The following is a 17,492-nucleotide window of genomic DNA, read 5'->3' as shown; positions in this document are numbered from 1 at the left end:
TTAAATCATTTTATACTGTATCATATTTTTTGAATTTTCTCTCTTTTAAAAATTCCAACAAATGCTCATGCATAATAATTTATTTGAAACAAACTAAAAAATCTTTTAATGTTGAATTTACACCACAGGTGGCTCTATGAGTTTTTAAGGGGCTTTTACAAAAGCTAGCTCTTGTATTAATGTTTATTTAGAATGCAACAGTTTGAAAATCAACTCAAAAATTGTTAGGTAAAAGATAATCCAATTTGTTGTCAAAGTAAGACTTCTGTCCATGTCAAACTTCAGCTGTTGACAGGGGCGCCAGACAAACTGGACCAAGGGCGCCCATATTCATAATTTTATTGGAGGGCTCAGATATTTTCCCCATGTTTTAGCAGGATATTTTCTTCATGGAAACCGATTTCAGTACAGATTAGAAATAGTAAAGTTTGACATTTTTAATAAATTATTCAATAATGGCTGGAGAAGAAATATTTTTACATTTTTGCAAGGAAAAAAGTATTAAAAGCAAGGAAGTTCCAATTTCTAAGCGGGGCTTGAGCCCCCTCTTGCCCTCCTACATGGGCGCCCTTGAACTGGACCCCTGTCTGGGGCGGCAAAGTTTAGGGGCAGCATTTTGGTTTGAATGTCTAAAACACATTTTTCATTAGGGACAAATTTGTGCAAAACTATTTTGCAAGTATATCTTTTTTGTAGCTTGGAAGTCTGAAAAGTACGTAAAGGTTGTGGGACTTTTTGTTCTCCTACGTTTATTGTACCATTATTGCTGTCGCCCAATGTCAGATGGTCATGTGTCTGGTTGCGAAGCGAGATAGAATGGGGGAGCGCCAGTTACCATCAAAATCCGCCGCCTGATTCTGGGTCCTAGGCCATGTGCTTTACAGCCAGTGAGAAGCAAACGGCTGTAAGTGGCACAATTAAAAATTTGAAGGTAATCAGTACACATGGTAGGTGAACCTCTCCTTTGCCTTGGGGAAAGAAATGGTACTAGTAGCCCTGGTAATTGCTGCTATACAGCATGATTTAGAAAAAAATTTCAATGAAAACCTACCTAGGATGTTACCTTTAAACACGTTTTACTCAAAACTTGAAAATGTCCACTTACATCCCTTTGCATCTCACTGCCTCAATTGTCAATCAGATGTCGTTGAAGATTTGTATTAAAATAAGATCTCAATATATGACAATTAGCATTTATGCTCGTGAGCAGCAAATTCTCAATGTCAATATTGATAGCCTGATTCAGCTATAACCTAAGTTAGTCTAAATATTTACAGAATGAACCTTGACCCCCTTCGTAATACCTGAACTAAGTGTTACGTTATACTAAGTAAGCAAAATTTACAGACTCATCGCCCCATGCCCCATTTCTAAGAAAAGGGCGAGTTAGAATACTTGTAAGGGGATAACTATTGTTGTATGGTTTTATCCCAAGAAGAAAAAGTTGATTCATTCATTGAGTCGTAAGATGTGTCCCCCCCCCCCCCTAAAATAAACTGCTATTAGTAATAGCACAGCGCCTACCCCAGCAGCCAGTAGTTGATCAACGAGGAAGCAATCAATATTCAGTAAATTATTATTTAATTTACTATACGAAACTATTTAGGTGGCTAGTACACGTGCTTCACTTCAGTCCCACTAAAAGTGCTTACTTATCCCACTCTTTAACACCGAAAGTGCATGTGTAAAGAGTCTTGTTTAATCGACTTCTTTTGAAAAATATGCCACTGTTTTTAAAAATAAATGACTCTATTAACCATTTTCAAATGTCAGCCAAATACAGTAGAAAGCATAAAATCCCACCTATATGATTTTTATCCTATCTGTTAAGTTTTTTTGGTGAGTACTTTTTTTAGTTTAATTAACTTATGCATTAATCTCTTTTTTTTTAGTTCCATATTTTAAATGTTTAATATTTCGTGTATTTTCTGAAATGTTTTAGAATAAGCCTATTTTTCCTTTTCCTACCGGAGGCACCCAGTGGCGGACTGAGTCCCCCAAGAGAGCATCAACCTGGAGTCCCAAAGCCCTTTTGGAATCCAGGTTTGTGCAAAAAGCCGAAGATGTATTGGTTCGAGGGGGCAAGAAAAAAAGCAGCAGTCGCACATGTTTGAGGGTGGGAAAAAAAACAAAAGCAAAAAGGTGGAGAGGGGAAAAAAACGAAGCCGCAAGGGCGCCCACAAGGGAGGAGGGCTCCCTGGCTCGCGTGCCGGTTGATCCGTCCGCCCCCTGGAAGCACCACTCAAATTTGCCGCCCCCCTGAAGTTGCCGCTCAAGGCAAGAACCCCGGCTTGCCCCTCCCCCCCCCCTAGATCCAGCTCTGCAATTTAGCTCAAATATCGTTGCCATCAACACCATTAAGCAAAGTTAAAAGTTAAAGAATATAAATACATGGTATGTATTTCACAGGAAAGGAATCTTTCTGAAGTAAGTTTTATGTTTTTTTAATAATTATTCATTTCTTCATTTTTGTGTTGCATTCAGGGCCCGATCAAGCCAAACTGGTGCCCAGGTCCTGAGTAGAATTTGGTGCCCCTCCCCCATGAGAAAATCCGCACAATTTTAAAGTCAATGTTTCATACTAGAAACTACATTTCAAAGGAACATTACTACATTTAAAAAAGGAAACCTGGGATTTGAATACCAAACACTTGGTAGTCACTAAACTAATCACAGTTAAAAAATGTCTCTTAAGGCGAAAAAGAGTTAAAAACAATTTAAAACTGCAAAAAAAAAAAAAAAAAAAAAAAATCTTACTAATTCTGACAGCAAGCTTTAAAAAGGCTTCTTTCTGGCTTTAACAGAGACAAATGTGTCAATCAAATAATCGAAATTTATGTTTGATGTCACAGCATTTTCAATGGTCAATAAGGAAAACACCTGTAAATTATCCTGAGAAATTCAGCTTCTCAAATGATTTTTGATTCTTTTCAAAAATGAAAAGGAACAAGAAGAAGCTGCAGGGGTGAATCCACATTCGGAAATGTATGTGTAATGTTTAGTGATCTTATCCTTTAATAAAAATATTAAAAATAATTAAAATATTCTGCAGCAGAAGGGTTACCTTTTGCAAAAATTTGAAAGTGTGTTAATTCTTTGGAAAATGTTCATCTATGTCATCCGAGTAATTTTTTTGGAATTCCAGAGCTAAGGGACAACGACTTCTTTACGCGAAAGTTTTTTTAGCTTTATGAGTTTTTGAGCTGATTTTAAAAAAATTTTGAGCCCCTTCTTCCTTAAAGTTGAGAAAAAGTAAACTAAGCCTTTTTTTTTAAAAAAAAAAAGGAAGTAAGTGAATTTAGACTAGGCCATTTTGGTGCCCCTAAAATTGTGGTGCCCAGGTCCGCGGACCCGCTGGACCGTGCGTTAATCAGGCCCTGGTTGCATTCGTAAGGTTGAATAGTATTATGATTTGAAAAAAAAAAGAAAAACAATCTAACTTTCATGTTAAACTTGTATTTATGAAACAAAATCAATGCTAACGTTGTATCGATTATAATTTTGTTAATGTTGTTATCTCAAGTATATTTTTTATACTTAGATAAAAGTAATTTACGAGTAAAATTCTCAGATTGAAAGCACTGATCTTAAAAATGTAGTACTTTCCTTTCCACATAAGTAACCCTTGTTTATATGCTGGGGCGTCCCGATAAGAGGTCACTGTGACCTCCGAAAAAATCCTTATTCAGCAAATTTTGTCTGATGATTTGGCAAATTTGGAAAATGAATTGCGAAAAAAAAAATTTTAGATGCTCAAATCATTTTTCATTAGCTACAGTTTTGTGCACATACCCGCATTTTCTCATTGGGAAGAAGTTTAGAGTTTCATTCAGCACATTGAGAACTTCCGCCCTCCCAAAAATTTTTATTCAGGGTGCTCTGGATTACAAAATTAGCGTTAATGCTAGTATTAATTAGTTCAATGAACGTTAATTTAAACTGATAATTTTTATGTGTTAATATCCACTCTTAGGAGCGATGAATTGATGAATATGTGAAGACAATGCAAAATAACTGCTTTCAATCATGACCATTTTAGGGGGGGGGGAGGCTTTATTTTTGGAAGAATGTGTCATATTAAAAAAAAAGAATTCCCGAAAAGAAGAGAAATATATTTGTAATGCAAAAATAAAAAATTGTCATGTTTGAACTTTTCTTCCCTTTTTTTTACCGTGGAATGGGGCAGCACTTTGGAAATTTGTCCGGGGCGGCAAAACTGCTAGAGCCGGCCTGCTGTTGACTTCAAGTCTGGATAGCACATGTTTTAATGTGCAATTACTATCAAATAAGAAATAAAAGCAAATATCTCGCTAAAATGTTCATCAGATTTTTGTAATTTTAGGCATCACTGCTACCTGTTTTAGATAATTTAATATTGTTATTTTCTACTTAATATATTTGTGATAGAGTAAAAATACTTAGAAAGAAATACACTGCTCGACATTAAAAATGCAACACCAAGCAAGGGTGGTGTGAAAGAGATGAAATTTGGCAAAAAGACAGGATACAGATAATAACAATAAAGGATCTTTATTTCAAACCCATATTCGGATTACAGAATGAGAATGGCTCAGTAGGATTTAGGACCACTGTCAACACCGATGCACGAAGAAACACAACTAGGTACAGAGTCAAGAGTTGTGGATTGTATCCTGAGAGATGACTCCCCATTCCCTGTCAACCATTTGTCAAAGTTCATTCTCTGAACAAGGAAGGGACAGAGTTTGCAAATGGCATCCAATTACATTCCAGACCCATTCGATTTCGATTGGTGACAAATCATGAGAACATGGTCGCCACGAAAGCATCTGTACACCTTGTGGAGCATGTAAGCATCGTATAGTCGGGCGTTATCCTGCTGAAAAATTAGATTGGGCACACCCTGAAGGTAAGGGATTGCCACCGGCCACAGCACATTCTGCACATTTCGTTCAGCCGTCATAGCGCCCTGAATACAGTGGGGGATCCACAGGGGGGGGGAGATTGGGGCGACCGCTCCTCCCCCCAAAAGGTTTGAAAATCCGAAAATTTTCTGGAAGAAGGTCACCATACATCCCCCCCCCCCCCCTGAAGCATATCACAAAAAAAAACCTACAACTGTATTTTTACAACATATCCAAAAATTTTCCCAGAAAGAGTTTCTCAACCCCCTCTCTCCAATGTTATTGAAGATCGCCAACATTTTGAATTTTTAGAGCTACAATTTCAAAAAAATCAGCAGAATCGAAAACCTTTTTTGAAAATGTCCTTAATGAGGACCTTTAATAAAGTTTTAGAACTTCAATTCCGAAAACAATTCTGGTGGAGAGCCCCCAATCCCGAGGTCTTTACCCTAACATCTATGAAGATCCACTAACATTACGTTTTATAAGCTTCGATATCGAAAAGTTGAGGGATAGCTCTTGAGCCCATCCTTTCCCTTAACACTACCAAGGATGGCCAATCGTCCCATTTCGAGGCTCCAATTTCGAACAATTTCTGTTGGAAAGTTCCAAACCCCCGTTCCTTCCCCCCTACTCATAAAGGATGGCTTATTACGACTGCGTATTCAGGACTTCAATTTTGAAACATTTCCAGAGAAGAGCCCCTCATGTCCTTTCCTCATCTTTCGACATATCATTTAAATATCGTCTATAACAGCGTTTTTGGAACTCCTACATCGAAAAGTTCTGAACTCCATGTCTTCTGCTACGTCATCAAAGGTGGCCTACAATTGCGTTTTTAGGACTTCAATTCCAAAATTTTTCCGGGGGGGAAGCCCCCGAACCCTCTGATTTTTAGCATCACCAAAGATGTCTAAAATTGCGTTTTTGAAGCTCTGATATCAAAAAACGACTTTGGAGAATTCTTGAATCTATTCCTTTCCCTTCAAGAAACCAAAGATAGCAAACTGTTGTTTTTGCGAAAATATGTCCTTAAATTTCAAAACTTTTTCGGAAAGGGACCCCCAAGCCACACTTTTTCTTACTAACCACCAAATAGTCTAAAACTTATTTGAATGGGGAATTAAATCTGGGATTTTGGGCTGTGCCTTTATCTTTTTGTCCTAGAGTGAGAGAGAAATAGTTCGCTAATCCTCAAACTAGTACTCAAAAGTTAAAGCGTTCAATTTGGGTAATAAATCCAGATAGTAGAAATTCTTTTTTTTTTTTCATTTTTTTTTTTTTTTTTTTTCCCTTGTGTGTGTGGCACTCGAAACACTTATAACTTTCATTCAAACCCTTTGAACGATAGACATTATTCCAAAAAAAAAACCCATCATCCTTCATTTCTTTAACTTTTTTAAAGTTTATTTTCATTGGTCACCCCTTCGCTCCCCTCCTCCCTATAATGATAAATTGCCCCTCCCAGCAGGGTCGTCTGGATCCGCCACTGCTTATAAAGGAACTAGAGATGACGTGACATATCATACGCAATATAACGCCCCAGACTATGATGGTGCGTTGTCGAGTGGTGAGGCGCTTCACAGTTACTGCCGGATAAGACCTGTTTCCACATCGACGCTACAGTCGTATGCGGTGACTATCAGTGGAAAAGCAGAAGCGTGACTCATCTATGGACACGACGATCGTCATTTTAAGTCACTGTAACAGAGCACCATTCCAAGCGTTGCCGTCTAAGCTGTGGAGTCAATGGCAGTCTTCTTAACAGACACCAAGAGTGAAGGACACTTACAACCAATCAACGGGAAATGGCTCTAGTTGATACAGTGGTGGAGTCACAGGGGGAGATTGCTCCCCCTCCCCCAAAAGATTTCAAAATTTTCCCCGAGAAGACCATCGAACCTCACCTCCTCCCCCCCCCCCCCATCCTCCCAACATCACAAAAATTACCTCCAGTTGAGTTTTCAGTTCTTGAATTCCAAACATTATCGAAGAAAAAGTCCCCTCTCCCTCTTGTCATTTTTAGATCAGTTAAACTTCTCTGCTCTTGGAGCTCCAATTTTAAAAAATTGTCTGGGAAGATTCTTTGAACCATCCCTTCCCCTAACGTTAGCAAAGTCGGATCATACAATCGCGTTTTTAAGCCTCCAGTTCCGAAAAGTTTCCAAGGAAGTACCACATAATCTCTCTCCTTAATGTCACAAAAAAGCATCGAAAATTGCTTTTATGGAACTTCAATATCAACGCATTTCCGAAGGAAAGATTGGAACCCCATGCTTTCATCTACTGTCATTAAAGAAGGCCTAAAGTTGCATTTTTAGAACTTCAATTCTGGAAAATTTCCGGGGGAGAACTTTCATACCATGCCATTATTAAAGATTGTCTAAAATTGCATCTTTGGAAACTTCAATATTGAAATGTTGAAGGAGAGTTCCTCAACTGCATCGCTTCTATTAAGGCTGCCAAAGCTGCCCAACTGTAGTGTCTATAATAAGACTAAAGTTTTGCGCAATTTCCGGGGGAAGGCGCCCAAACCTTACCGAAGTTCATCTAAAATTACGCTTTTGGACGTCGAAAATTTTCCATTAAAATTTACGAACCTCGTCCCTTCCGAAAATGAGAACATTGGGCGCTGTTCAACATTTTCGGTGCCCAAAAACTGTGCGTCCAGTCGACGGCGCCCAATCTTCCTATCTGTTCTGCTAACGTCATGAAAGATGGACTTCAATTGCATTTATGGTGCACGAGGGATGTGGAAGTAAAGAGTGAGTGCTGTGTCCATGGTGGGATTTGATCCACGGACTTTTGTGGATAACCCAATACTTTACTGTTGAACCAAATGAATCTCAAGGTTGGGGGAGGGGGTGGAGGTAAAGTGCTCTCTGAACGTACGCCAGACCTTTTTAGGACTTAAGTTTCAAAAAATTTCCGGAGAAGAGCCCTCAATTCCCGGTCTAGGAAGATTGGGCGCCGAGAACTTTGGGCGCCGCGCATTTTGGGCGCCGAGCATATTGTGCCCAGTATTCCCGGGGCCTAAAATGCTCGGCGCCCAAAGTTTCCGGCGTCCAAAATGATCGGCGCCCAATGTTCCCGACGGCGAATTTTGAAACGCTCTCAATGCTTACGTTACGGTAGCTACCGGTTAGTTAACCACGTGACAGCTAATGATCACGTGCTCCAATCAACTGCTTAGAACGGTAACCGGTTGATCATAGAACGCTGCGGTTAGTAACCGGTCGACCGGTGAGGATCGTCGAACGCAAGGAATGCTTGCGTTCGCCGAGCTCAACTGGTAGCTACCGGTTAATCGATCACGTGACATCTAATGATCAGGCAGCGGTTACTCAGTGGTCGACCGGTTAGGATCGCCGAACAGAACCAATTACAGTGCATTGGTGAAATGAGAAATTCTGAGGTAGAAATTGCAATGTGAAATATTGCTGTTTAAAGTTTTAGTTCATTTTAATTTCACGATTTACTGTTTTTTGTGTTGTGAAATATTTCCGTTTTCGTAGGGTTTCTTCTGTATCTTAATTTACGTCTATATTGTTGTTATGTTTGGAACCCTTTCCCCCAACTACCAATCACTTCTGAAGTGCTCCAAATTCAGAGTTAATTACAATACAATATGAATAGCAACCCCTTCTGCAAGTTTTCCGGATTTTTTGCATGCCATGAATGTAAGGGAAAAAAACGGAAACGAACAAGTTCAAAGGGTGCAAGAATAAGAATGCACTAGCCAAGGGCACTCACTTTGGCTCCCCTCCACCCTCTAACTTAACTATCACAGGTGCTATGAATTCAAAGTCAATTATACAATATTTGCTGTAAACTTCTTTGATAGGGAACATTTTAATATAATTAAGATTTTGGTGCAATCTGCAAATCGTTATCAATTATCAGTTCATTCAGGCAAAATTAACAAGTTAAAAAAAAAATTTTTTTTTTAGAGCTCTGAATATATTATTATCATTAGCATACAAATGAACTCTCACCTATTCGCAACTCCAACGAACTATAGGGGGCACTGAAGTCACTGTCTAATGGCGGAATTGAAAACTTAAACAAACGCACATGGTAACGAAGAAAATGCTAAAAGTGTTGTGATTTTTGTTCGTACGTATGATTTTTTCACTTTATTCTTTTTAAATTCATTTTCAAAGTCTTGTGGATATTCTGGCCCACGTAGAAAGAAATGAGAATTCAAGAAGCATTACTAAACGTCAAAAACTACGTAGTTCGTAGTTCTAAGCCGCTATTTCCACGATGTTGAATTCGATATTTATCAATTCTTGATAAAACTAAATAATAATTGTGGCCTGACAAGAATAACAATTAATGCTAGAAAATTCAATGTGACATTACAAATTGTTATCGAAAGAAGATGATACTTTTTTGCCTTGCTTGGCTAGTGCTTATTTTTTTTCCATTTGTAGCTGAGTTATTTCTCTCGAATTCCCGAATCGGTTCATTTAAAAATTTTCTGTTTCGATTTTTCTAATTTTTGAGTTACGATTTAATTGTGTCATGTTATGCAAATCATCAACAAAATTCTCACGGATATATGGTGGTAGTTTTCTTTTCAGTTGATTGACCATTATTTCCTTTCACTTATCGAATTCTGTAATCTTACTACCATTTTATTCCACTCATGATAAAAATTAAAAATGGTTTAACTAAAAACGCGAAATCTCGCCAAGGCTACTTTGCTCGCACTATACAAAAACTATAACCCTAAACAAATTTGGCGAAACCTTTCAGCTGAGAATAAAAGGAATAAAGTAAATTCTTTCTCGGTTATTCATTTTGTTCTACGATAATATATTCAAGAAAATATTTTGCATACTGTCCATTCCAACTAAATGCTGCTGTAAAATATGGTAAGTTTAATTAATTTAAGATTAAAAAAAAAACCCATATTCTTACAAATTCATACAAAACAATAAAATTTTTTACCTTGTATAACGTTATCCAAGTTTGTTAATCCAGTATTTTCGCTTTCACCAATTATTAAGGAAATAATGAAAACTAACATTATTTTGAGAAGCTCGAGAATACTACTAAGGGACGAATTAATTTCTGTAGCTGAAAGCAAACTAAGACACATCGATTGCGTTAATAAATACTCAGAACAAACTGCCTGTGTTTACGTCAACAGACACACGTTGTTACGCAACGTGGCAATGTTTTAGTTCCATCGGCAGTTTTGTAAATCACCGCAAGGTAGCGTATTCGAGCGCTGGAGTTCCGAATTAGACTATAATGATTTAGTACAGTTAAGGAGTGACACAAGCTCGGGGCATAAAGCAATCGAAATGGAAAAAGCTTACAGTTCCTAAGGCCAATGACTACTGATTGCGTATAGTTGGTGGTAGCCAAACGTGTCATTTTAATTTTTTCTAGGAAATGGGGGGGGGGGAGTGTGCAAAGGCTGACACTGGTCGCTCAAATTCTCACGAGCCCCACAGAGCATAGGAGCAGACTCAACATCTTCCCACCCATCCTTTCCCCTTTTTATTTTTTTTTTATAAAACTAAAAACTGAGACAGATGAAGGTGAAATTAAATTAAATGAAAAGGATTATATTCTTTCCTGAGATAAAATGTATTTCTTAGATCATTAAATGGTAGTATTTTTTACAGATTTTCTCACGACATTTTTATTGTTAAAAAACTTTATGAAATAACCAAAATCTTCAACATATTGTTCAGAGAAAACCAATAAATTAAAACATCAACAACATAAGAGAAGCGCACTCAGATTGTATTTCAGTTACTATTCTCAAGTATATAAAAAAAAAAAAAAAACAACAGTCAAAGAAACTCATTTTGAAACAGCATGTATTATCTGCCATGTTAAAATCTGTTCTGCGTCTCTTTCAATGTGAGTTTATTGCGAATGTTTACAGCAAGCAGAATTTTCCAAACATAACAATACAAACATAAATTAAGATTCAGAAGAAACCCTACGAAAACGGAAATATTTCACAAACACAAAAAACAGTAAATCGTGAAATTAAAACGAACTAAAACTTTTAACAGTAATATTTCGCATTGCAATTTCTACCTCTCAATTTAAAGGGGCACTCTGTTTACATTTTACTCGGAGTTGCTTTAATGTATCCAGGTTACCATGCTGCTTAATAGAACGCGTTCGTTTTTATTTCTCATTTCGCCAATGTACTGTAATTGGTTTTATTCGGCGATCCTAACCGGTCGACCACTAAGTAACCGGTTGCTAACCGCTGCGTTCTATCATCAACCGGTTACCGTATTAATATGAAGCACGTGATCATTAGATGTCACGTGATCGATTTACCGGTAGCTACCAGTTGAGCTCGGCGAACGCAAGCATTCCTTGCGTTCGACGAAACTCACCGGTCGACCGGTTACTAGACTCTAACTAGCCCCAGCGTTCTATGATCAACCGGTTACCATTCTAAGCAGTTGATTCGAGCACGTGATCATTAGCTGTTACGTGGTTAACTAACCGGTAGCTACCGTAACGTAAGCATTGAGAGCGTTTCAAAATTCGCCGCCGGGAATACTGGGCACAACGGTCTAGGAAGATTGGGCGCCGAGCATATTGTGCCCAGTATTCCCGGGGCCTAAAATGCTCGGCGCCCAATGTTTCCGGCGTCCAAAATGCTCGGCGCCCAATGTTTCCGACGGCGAATTTTGAAACGCTCTCAATGCTTATGTTACGGTAGCTACCGGTTAGTTAACCACGTGACAGCTAATGATCTCGTGCTCCAATCAACTGCTTAGAATGGTAACCGGTTGATCATAGAACGCTGGGGTTAGTAACCGGTCGACCGGTGAGGTTCGTCGAACGCAAGGAATGCTTGCGTTCGCCGAGCTCAACTGGTAGCTACCGGTTAATCAATCACGTGACATCTAATGATCACGTGCTTCATATTAATGCGATAACCGGTTGATGATAGAACGCAGCGGTTAGCAACCGGTTACTCAGTGGTCGACCGGTTAGGATCGCCGAACAAAACCAATTACAGTACATTGGCGGAATGAGAAATAAAAACGAGAGCGTTCTATTAAACAGCATGGTAACCTGGATACATTAAAGCAACCCCGAGTAAAATGTAAGGAGAGCCGCCCATTTAAATTGTGAGGTAGAAATTGCAATGCGAAATATTGCTGTTAAAAGTTTTAGTTCGTTTTAATTTCACGATTTACTGTTTTTTGTGTTGTGAAATATTTCCGTTTTCGTAGGGTTTCTTCTGAATCTTAATTTACGTCTGTATTGTTGTTATGTTTGGAAAATTCTGCTTGCTGTAAACATTCGCAATAAACTCACATTGAAAGAGACGCAGAACAGATTTTAACATGGTAGATAATACATGCTGTTTCAAAATGAGTTTCTTTGACTGTTGTTTTTTTTTATATACTTGAGAATAGTAACTGAAATACAATCTGAGTGCGCTTCTCTTATGTTGTTGATGTTTTAATTTATTGGTTTTCTCTGAACAATATGTTGAAGATTTTGGTTATTTCATAAAGTTTTTTAACAATAAAGATGTCGTGAGAAAATCTGTAAAAAATACTACCATTTAATGATCTAAGAAATACATTTTATCTCAGGAAAGAATATAATCCTTTTCATTTAATTTAATTTCACCTTCATTTGTCTCAGTTTTTAGTTTTATAAAAAAAAATAAAAAGGGGAAAGGATGGGTGGGAAGATGTTGAGTCACTGCTCCTATGCTCTGTGGCGCTCGTGAGAATTTGAGCGACCAGTGTCAGCCTTTGCACACTCCCCCCCCCCCCCATTTCCTAGAAAAAATTAAAATGACACGTTTGGCTACCACCAACTACACGCAATCAGTAGTCATTGGCCCCAGGAACTGTAAGCTTTTTCCATTTCGATTGTTTTATGCTCCGAGCTTGTGTCACTCCTTAACTGTACTAAATCATTATAGTCTAATAGGTGTGAGTTCATTTGTATGCTAATAATAATAATATATTCAGAGCTCTAAAAAAAAAATTTTTTTTTAACTTGTTAATTTTGCCTGAATGAACTGATAATTGATAACAATTTGCAGATTGCACCAAAATCTTAAGTATATTAAAATGTTTCCTATCAAAGAAGTTTACAGCAAATATTGTATAATTGACTTTGAATTCACCCAGCTAGCACACGAACATTGGCCCAACGTTATCACATTACATTGGACCAGCGTCGGCATCTTACGTCGGAACGTACCTTAAAACGGTACGTCGGAAAACGGTTATCCAACGGTTGGTTATTGGTTAGTTTCAAACGTTATTCTAATGTAAAATACAACTGTAAACTAACCATTTACAAACGTAATTACGATGTAAAATACAACGTTCAACCAATGTTGTTCCAATGTAAAATACAACACTAAACTAACCATTTAAAAACGTAATTTCGATGTAAAAAGCAACGCTCAACCAACATTTTCTAATGTTATTCCAATGTAAAACACAACAGTAAACTAACAATTTCCAAACGTAATTTCGATGTAAAAAAACAACGCTTAACCTACATTTTCTAATGGTATTCCACTATGAATTTCAACGCTAAACCAACTATCTTCCAATGTTATCTACTTCAACTGTAGCATTTGATTAATAAAATAAGTATTACGAGGTGCTCTTAGAAGAGCGAGTGTAAAGAATAATTTTTCATTCGTATTAACATAAAATGATAAAATGGCTGAATTTGACATACAATTTCTCATTTCTCTATCATTTACAAACGTTTCAATAGAATATGAACAAAAATTAAGATATTGATGATAATTCTTACCTTTTATTTTTCTGAATAATTACTCGAAAATTATTTTCATAAGCATACATTAGTTTCTTTTTTTCCTTTTCAGGAAATATTAATTACCAGCAAGGTTATTCTTAAGACAGAATAAAATTTTTGACTGTAAAATTCTGCCATGAAAAATAACCTAGCTTGTTTGAAGGTTCAATTTTGCTTTGACCTGAAAAAAGAATTAAAAATAAATAAATAAATAAAAATAAAAAATAAAAAAAACATACGCATACACATTCAGTTAGAATCTTCATAACAATTAAAATGACGTGGGTTTAACTTGAATATCATGAAAACTACTTATTTTATTGTTTTATCGAACTATTATACTCTCCCATTTCATTCAAAAATTCATGTTCATTGACTTTTTTTTTTTTTCATTTTAGTATTAGGGAAGGAATTTTAATGTATTTTATCCATCAACGAGAAAAGTGTTCATGCAAAGACACAATTTTATTTCTATGGTAAATTGCACATATATTGTGCGTTTAAAATTACCAAAGCTAAACAAAGGAACAACATGAAATTCTAAAACGAATTCAAAGCATTCACAAAATTCTCTAAAAAAAAACTAGTTAAAGCATCTATCAAAAAAAGAAAATCAGTTCGAATGAGCAAAAATTTCAAGAATTTCGATTCATCGGAGACCCCTCTCCCCCCCCCCCCCCCCAAAAAAAAGAGAAAATTCCCCTAGAAACAACCTCTTCCTAAAACCTCCTGACAAAATGAATTTGTCGAAAAAATTCTAGCAGTTTCAAACAAGAAAAATCTGGGCCTGCACAGCCACAATCATTTGTCGTGCTTGGAAAACAAATAAAAGTAGAATGCATTTAATAATCAAACACACACATACAAAAAAAATGTTTTATCTTAGTTTTAAATTTATTGAAAGAAAGAAAAATAGTTGGAAAAATGAATTGAATTACTTTGGAAGACTTTAGTACTTGCGAGATTGAACGACACTCGCCGTGAGCAAGTACGACACGTGTGAATGTGTATGCGACCCTGCCTGGAATGAAAAAGAAAATGGCTATGCCCCTGGCGCACTCACTCCTCCCTCACCCCTTTTCAAGTCCTGGGTCTCAACAAGACTGCAGAGGCGGGGGGGGGGGGCTTATGGGACGCATTACGCACGCTTCGCAGAACGCGCAAATCAGCAATCAGCTTACAATAAATGGGCGTAAATGTGAAACAGGTTTGAATGCATAGCACCTGTGATAGTTAAGTTAGAGGGGGCAGGGGAGCCAAAGTGAGTGCCCTTGGCTAGTGCATTCTTATTCTTGCACCCTTTGAACTTGTTCGTTTCCGTTTTTTTCCCTTACATTCATGGCATGCAAAAAATCCGGAAAACTTGCAGAAGGGGTTGCTATTCATATTGTATTGTAATTAACTCTGAATTTGGAGCACTTCAGAAGTGATTGGTGGTTGGGGAAAAGGGTTCCAAACATAACAACAATACAGACGTAAATTAAGATACAGAAGAAATCCTACGAAAACGGAAATATTTCACAACACAAAAAAAAGTAAATCGTGAAATTAAAACGAACTAAAACTTTAAACAGCAATATTTCACATTGCAATTTCTACCTCACAATTTAAAAGGGCGGCTCTGTTTACATTTTACTCGGGGAATGTATCCAGGTCACCATGCTGTTTAATAGAACGCGCTCGTTTTTATTTCTCATTTCGCTAATGCACTGTAATTGGTTCTGTTCGGCGATCCTAACCGGTAGACCACTGAGTAACCGGTGCTAACCGCTGCCTGATCATTAGATGTCATGTGATCGATTAACCGGTAGCTACCAGTTGAGCTCGGCGAACGCAAGCATTCCCTGCGTTCGACGAACCTCACCGGTCGACCGGTTACTGACCGCAGCGTTCTATGATCAACCGATTACCGTTCTAAGCAGTTGCTTGGAGCACGTGATCATTTGCTGTCACGTGGTTAACTAACCGGTAGCTACCGTAACGTAAGCATTGAGAGCGTTTCAAAATTCGCTGCCGGGAACATTGGACGCCGAGCATTTTGGACGCCGGAAACATTGGGTGCCGAGCATTTTAGGCCCCGGGAATACTGGGCACAATATGCTCGCCTCCCAAAGTTCCCGGCGCCCAAAATACTCGGCGCCCAAAGTTCCCGGCGCCCAAATTGCTCGGCGCCCAAAATTCCCGGCGCCCAAAATGCTCGGCGCCCAAAGTTCCCGGCGCCCAATAGTCGGCGCCCAATCCTCCCATTTTGACCATTTACTATATCCAAATTTTAATTTCGTCACTTGCATCCCTTTGCTTCTCACTACCTCATATGATATTGAAAAACAGCCGCTCAGTTGACCCCTCCTGACCGCCTGACCCCCTTATGACGGACCTGCTTTTATTAATACAGAACAGAACACTTCAAAATTGAAAGGGTCGGTGTTCTTATACAATGAAACAAGGATTCAACATTTTTGAAGTATTTGCAAGATGGTAGGATGCATTGTGCGATATTTGATACATCTGCCAAAATGGATTTACCCTCCTCCCTCAAAAACGAGACCTACCAAAAAATCAGAACCTCTCCAAAATCACGCCTACGACCTCTATTAGTCACGTGCACGTTGCTATTACGGTCACGTGGTTTATGTTCTATTCTATTCAAGAGTCACAACTGACTACAACTGTATTTATGTCGAGGACTGCATACTAAGTGCCTTGCCTCCATTATTTTATATACCGATAGATGGCAGCACCATCACCGGATCGAACAGTTAATGAGAATTTAGAACTAGTCCAAGAGCTAATAGCTACCTGGTACTAGCACCCCCAGAGGTATCGTTTCACTTGGAGGACATTGAGACCACGAGCATATGTGGTTTATGTTATTGAGCACTGAAAACGTTGCCATTACTCAATCTACTATTATTGAACGTCTATCTCCATTACTGGAGCGGAGAGGCCGAGACAGTTTTTTCTCAAATGTGACATACAATACCATGCATCTCTTGCATTCGATCATGGCCCCACTAAATTTCCGCTTACGCTAATAAGTGGGGCCATGATTCGATTTGCAAGAATATTTTTTTCCTGGCATTTTGCATATTTCACTTCGCTGTCCCGTCTGAGAGGACATCGCAATTCGATTTCACACAAACACTCGTATGTCCTCTCTGATGTTGACAGGACAGTAAAGTTATTCCGGTGACTTAACTTGCTCCATCGAAACTTTTTTGAAAAATAAAAATTGAGCTCAAATTGAATGAATTTGGCTCTAAATGAAAATTGGAGCGGAAAAACATCGAGAGTAGAGTACAGCTGGGAAAATTTACAATTTAACAATACCTGAACCAATGTAGTTTATCCCTAGTTAACTACTAGTTCTATTTAACTAGTTCTGAACACTAGATATAGTTATTTTCCAATTTAAAAATGGCAGAAATAACACAAGTGAGTTATCGAATACTTTACTTTCAAGTATCCGTTGTATCTGTTCTGTAAAGTCACGTAAAAAAACCCCTTCTTTACAATAACAAATGGTTTTTACTGCATCTAATGAAAGAGTACTCTATCAAATAAATTTCCATTGTTATTCATTAAAAATAAATTTAAATGACTGCGAACAATCATAAAAACAACATAACACATTTTTAATTTAAGAACTTATTCTGTTTATTTCTAACATCATAAAGACGCAGTTAACTTTCTTTGAAGTGTTGTTTATCAGAAAATTTTTAATTTGAGATTTCTTTCGTTCATTTTGAATTAAAATTAAACTATCTTCGAAAATTGGCGCGACGCCATGGTTGTACTTTGTTAACCCCGTAGATG

This window comes from Uloborus diversus, chromosome 5 (genome assembly GCF_026930045.1).
Source record: "Uloborus diversus isolate 005 chromosome 5, Udiv.v.3.1, whole genome shotgun sequence".
NCBI lineage: Eukaryota > Metazoa > Arthropoda > Arachnida > Araneae > Uloboridae > Uloborus > Uloborus diversus.
This window is presented reverse-complemented; position numbering follows the sequence as displayed.